Below are 6,800 nucleotides of genomic sequence, written 5' to 3' on the forward strand. Positions count from 1 at the left end.
AAAGCCACTGGATCAGAAGAGCTTTGAATTTTTGAGGAAGTGTCTCGGTATGACCGAATGCCCAGCTGTTGAAATTAAAGGGGAGTGTTGAAGTTATAATTTCAATGCAGCCCAAAAACCACCGAACGAAACCATAAAACCGCCCAGAAGCATATCGCACCGCTTTTCCGGAAAAACAGTTTCCGTATTCTAGGCTCCGATGCGTTTTGGTGCTGGCACGTGGCTCTCGCCTGACGTAAGCAGCTCTGACATATCGGGAGCTATCGTTCACTCAAGTGAGAGCTTCCGATATCTCTCTCCACCGTCGGATTTATTCCATCGCCCTCCACCGTCGATCATCTGAAGTTGCATATGGGCCCGCATTAAATCAACCATTGCGTGAAAGAGAAACAAGTTTGGGTTGACCGCACATTTTGTTATTAAGGCAATAAATAAAAATGTCATAGTGGTAGGTAGAATTCTTAAGTTTTTTTGTTTCTTACGGCACGTAAAAACTTATTGTCTCGTTGCTTTAATACACATGTTTTTTGTTTTGGGTTTATATATCATATAACCGTGAAACAAAAACATAGTTTTGCTGCAGCGGGAAAAAGGTTGACTTCCATGAAAGCTATGGTGATGCATAGTAGTGCATAATGCATAAATGAAAACCGTGGGAGCGCATATGAAAAATATGTATGTTCTTTTTACTGGTGGTGAAGCAAAGTGAAATACCGCAAATGGTGGAGCGGATGTTTTTTGTTTTGTTGACCTTTGTTTTCTTTGTAAGATGAAAATGCATAGCAGTGCGGGGAGTATGTAATTTTTATTACAACAGTAAAGTTTTGTTTTACAGCAGCCTGTAAAAAGAGTTTTACACCAGTGAATGTAAATGGAGATTTTTCAGCAGTAAATGTTAATGAGAATTTTTCCAGCAGTGTAAATTCTCATATGGAGATAGAGTGAATTTTTTTGTTTTAATGAATAGAAATCTTTTATGGTGAAATACTCTGTTTCTCAGTGAAATTTTTTTTAAGCTTCTCTGTGAACAAAGAGATCCTGTGGAGGTAAAACAGAGCATTGCCTCTGTGTGTTTGAATCTTGGTTTTTGGTATTTTCCCCATCATAAATACCCAACAGACTAATGCTTTTTTAACTGTGCACTGTTGCCATCTGTTTCATTGTTAGCTTGCTTGCAAACTTCAACAGTCAGATAAATATTCAAAGAATGGTTTAGATCGATCCCCACACCGTTGCAGGTTTGGTGCACACAAGACTATGCACTGAATTAATTCATTGCGACATTTAATTAAATTTTCTAAAACATTATTATGGATAGTTGGGTGTTGGTAATGTGAGCAATCTATTGTTGACTTGAATTTTGTGCTCTCACTACATTTGGAAATTGTGTGGTGTAATATCCAGATGTCAAGCAATATTCCACCATCTTGGTGTGACGGTTAAGTAATATTGCATGTACTTGGTGGCCTGATGTGTATAAAAGCGTAAAGGCAAAGTGGCAATTTAGTTTTAAATTTTATAAAAATTTATCTGAATCATTAAAACTGTAAACATAAAATATTAATATTATATATTGTAGTGGCAATATGGTTTTAAATTTTATAAAAATTTATCTGAATCATGAAAATTGTAAACATCAAATATTAATATTATATATTCCCAATCCAGTTCTTTTGTGTTAAGCAATAAGCAATATTTATATATTTATGTTTTTATACATATAAGGGAATTACCAAATCCATTCTATTATTTTAAACATTCTGAATATCTCTAAAATGCATAAAATACATGAAATAACGCAGAAAATTCACTTCATTCTAGCAATATTGCGGTCAAATTCACTTCATTGTAGCAATATAGCTGTCGAATTAGTAGCGAGCTTTGCGGATTGTGGCGAGTTTCTCAACCCCGACAGGGACTACCGCTACGACAGTGGCTCCCTTGTTACTTTGATGCTTCAGCCAATGCCTCTATCTCTAATTTTTTATAAATAAACCTTTAATACTTTTGCTAATTTTAAAATAAAATATTTTAAATTGTTCGTACTTTTATATAAATAATTGCATTATTCCATGTTAAAGTAAAATGAATTATTACATTTGTTTGGGATGGAATGGGAGGAAAACTTCTTATTATTAAGTAAAATAGAATATTATTTGAATATTATTTTTTTAATAATTAAATTTATTTTAATTGATATTAATAAATAATTATTTTTTCTTTACAATTTATTTCGATGAAGAGTCAAAATAGTTTCATTGGAAACTATAAAATATTTGCAATCATTCCATTTTTAAATCATAATTATCTGGATGTTTAATTTCCATATGCATTTTTATACCAAATACTATTGATTTCAATATATATTGAAGATTGAAGACGTAAGAAGGGGAAAAATTTAGCTATAATTGAGCGCTTGATATGTAGGGAGGATACAAATTTACTTTAAAAGTAGAACGTATCTTTCTTAAATACCATGTCTTTAATTAAGTCCCTAATTTGAAGAAGGGTTTTCAATCTATTGCCTATGAGCATAATCGTTAACCAGAGCATAATTCTTTTAAATCTCTGGCCAAAGAAAGATCCAACGAATCTTGCAATAGTCGGAAAACTTATAAATTTTGAAAATTAAGCTAGCTAAAACTAAAGGCATGAGGCTAATGATATTTAACACTTGAAAGCGGTACATGCATCTATGTAGCCCACCCGTAAGTTACCCAAATATAGGTGTCGACACTGTGCTACGGTTGGCTATACTCAGCCACGGTTAAGTTACTCAAATTCGTATGTGGCATATTTGATAAGCAAAGCCAAAAATACTACACCAAAACTCTTAGGTGTTAGTAAACAGATACCTGGTTAGAGTTAATAGATCCACGAAACACACAAGAGCGTTGGATCAACACCACCGTTAACAGAAAGCGCAAAAAAAACACCAAGAGTTAGGCAAGCCCATATGTCAGGTTCAAAGAGGATTCTTACAAGTATTTTAGTACTTTAAGAACATATGCATTATGACAAATTTACTATCTTTTGAGAGAAACACTACCGTAATACTTTGTGAGTCACCTCTTGCACGAAATTAAAAGGCCTTCCTAAAATCGCCCTTAATCCATTGGCTTGTTCAGAACAAATTACTACTTTATTCTTTTAAGCATTAGGTAGACTCTACAAGATATTAAAATAACTCCAATGAATAGTTTGAACCTTACGGACCCCTATACCTTAGAAGAAGAACAATATTCTAAAGTTTGGACAACCATATATATACAACGTTGCAAAGTGAAAACTCATAAAGCTAATAATGCATTCAAAAATTCAGCCATAATCCACCCTGCCCCATAGGCAGACTATGAATGAGGTATGAAACCTCGAGGTAACCATTCAAAAATCATGTATAGTGTAAAAATTAGCTTAAAAATGAGATAAATATTCCAACGTGGATGGGAAGAAAGACCTATAGAAAACAAAAGTCCTTTTTCTATAACACAACTTTGCATCCAAGTGGGAAATTGTTTGATGAAGAAGCTCTCTACGAATGGTTTACTAACTGTTACACAAATTCCTTTTCTGGGAAATTTCTTCTAAACCATTTTAGATTTCTAAATAAGTATTTAAAAGTCTTTTTTCTATAACACAACTTTGCATCCAAGTGGGAAATTGTTTGATGAAGAAGCTCTCTACGAATGGTTTACTAACTGTTACACAAATTCCTTTTCTGGGAAATTTCTTCTAAACCATTTTAGATTTCTAAATAAGTATTTTGGGAGGTATGCATGTGAAACAGGTATTAATTGCAATACAATTGAAGAAAGAAATTAGAATGCTGAATTTGAAAAAAAAAAAAAAAAAAACAATGTTTGCAATCATCCTTCCAATTGTTTTTAAAGAATAGAATACCACATATTAAAACTTGGAATCTTGTGTTCAAATTCAGTTAAATTAGGAACAGAAGCCTGCCAAGTTTACCACATATTAAAACTTGGAATCTTGTGTTCAAATTCAGTTAAATTAGGAACAGAAGCCTGCCAAGTTAAATGAATAGACAAATAACACTGATGTGAATTATCTGCTACAGATTTTTAAGGATATTTAGAAATATTAAAGAAGAGCTAAGAATTCCCTGAATCAATACGACTACTCACTTGGATTTGTCCATAGCACTTGAACAATTCGATCCTCACGCTAAGTTTACTTGTAGAAGTTCAATAAGTTCACTTGCAAAGTGAAGAGCAGAAGATAACAACTTCTAGGGTGGACAGCAGGAAATGAAACAGTAAAAAATGTAATGGTTCGCAGAAAATAATAGAGCTTCGCCTCTGATTTTTATACAACTAACAATTTTATTTCATTCAATTTAATTTTTAATTTGGCACATTTGAATTAATTGCTTTCAATATTAAGATATCTACATGGAGATACCTACCAGATAGACCAAATCTCTTCTGCAATGTTGCCATCATTTTTTGTATTTATTATTCATTAAACCAAAGTTATGGTAATAGTCTTCCAAATGTAATTTATCGATTTCAGATAGCAAATTCTTATAATCCTTCAATTTTTCTTAGCGCAAAAAGTCTTATAAACCAATTCCTTAACAATTTCTCTGAAATGGCTTTTATGGTTTTTGTTTTCCAAGGTCTTTAATTATTAATATAGTCAACTTCTATCATGTTCACGGCCATGAGATGGTTAACACGATATTCATCACTGTGCTTTACAATTTACCAATTAAATTGAAAATTGAATGTTTGATCTTGCTGGTAAAGTGCGGCGAAAGAATTTGATTACTCAGCCAGCTGACGTGTTTAATATTTTGTTTGAGGCTGATGACTACTGGAGATCAAATCTATTACAAAACCTTTAATTGATTTTGGAATGTATAGTTCTAAGTTATTAAAATTCTATAAAATATATGACATCATATTTCAATTAAGAAGTCCAATAGCAATTGTTAGTTCTTTGGTATAACTCCAATTCCAAATATTTTGAAGATGTCAAATTTTTAGTACTTAGGATTATATATATATATATATATATATAAAAAGGATGTACGAATTCATTAATCCTTAGCCCCGTGGTAGGATATTATGTTACAGGTATAGTACATATAATAGAATAACTTATGAGCGTAGTTGCATCAAATATAAAGTATTGAAATTGCAATGGTCCAAAATTAGTAATAAACTTCAAAAAATTTAAAGTGACCTTCGTTAATATGTATATAATGCATTCAACAATGGTTCTAGTTTAAACAATGTGAAACTTGAGGTGGAGTGGTGTGTAATGTATGTCTATATATATATGAAATTTTCAATGTTATATATATATGAAATTTTCAATGTTTATCTACCCATGAATGAAATGTTAATCGAGCTTACTCTTTATTTTATGGGATATTTATAAATTTGATAAAGACATCTCACTAGCTCACTTGCCTTCACTAGCTCACTTGCCTTTATATTGAAAGTTTCATTTCTGAAAGACAATGACAAAGATGCACCTGTACTACCATCCATGAATGATGGATCATCTAAACTCACATATGACGATGCACTTTCTAATAAGATCTCTAAATTAACTTCTAATAGAAGCACACATATATGTCAATAATTTTTTTTATAAAAAAAAAAAAAATTATTTTATAAAGTTTCACATTGTTAAATTACATAACATTGGATATAAATGACCAAACTAATAGGTGGTCAGTGCAATACCAAATGCATAATCCCGCTAAGTGACAGGGATAATAAGAGTTCATAGCATAATGAACAATAAAAATCATTACAATGTGAGGAACAACAAAAAAAATATCATAATACGATGAACAATAAATGTCATCGCAAACTGACAAACAATAAACAACATCATGATGTAACAAATAATTAAAAATGTTGTAGTGTGACCAATGAAAAATGTCCTCGCAATATGAAGAACGATAAATGACATTGCAATGTGATGAAAAACAAACATCATTGCAACATCATCAATAATAATGTCATTACAACGTGATGAATTATAAATATCATCACAATATAATGAAAAACAAATAACATAACAACGTTTGCAAACAACAAATGAGGTCATAATTTAATAAATGATAAATGCAGCTAGAATGTGACAACCAATAAACAACATCACAATGTGATGAAAAATAAATTTCATCGTAATATGACACACAACAAACGTTGTCATAATGTGATGAACATAAAATGTTATTGCAATTGGACAAAAAAAAATGATGTTGCAATGAAACAAACAAAACCCTTGGCAACCATGGTCAGTTTTATTTAACTATGTCCACCATGATCTTCCTTTGGTTGACTGAGGTCAAACACAATCAACCATGGTCACATGTGGTTAAACATAGTCAATTATAGACAACAAGGTCAACCATGTTCAACATGGTCAAGATGACCAACCACGTTCAACCATGGTCAAACATGGCCAAACCACGATCAACAATGATCTACATGATCAACATGGTTGAAAATGGTTAATCATGGTCAACATGGTCAAGATGGATAACCATGGTCAACATGGCATCATGGTCAAGCACAGACATTTATAGGTAAATTTTGACAACCCCGATCTACCACGTTTAACCATAGTTAATCATATGTTGACCATAGCTAATCATATGTTGACCATAGCTAATCATATGTTGACCATAGTCAACCATGGTTGAATAAGCTCAAACATGACCAAATATGGTCAAACAAGCTCAACCATTGTCAACTATATTCATCCATGCCCAACCATAGTCAACAATAATCAACAATGGACAACATGGTCAATCA

This window comes from Pinus tabuliformis, chromosome 3_1 (genome assembly GCF_031772625.1).
Source record: "Pinus tabuliformis cultivar Carrire ecotype Pingquan chromosome 3_1, CPIR1, whole genome shotgun sequence".
NCBI classification, from domain to species: Eukaryota; Viridiplantae; Streptophyta; class Pinopsida; order Pinales; family Pinaceae; genus Pinus; species Pinus tabuliformis.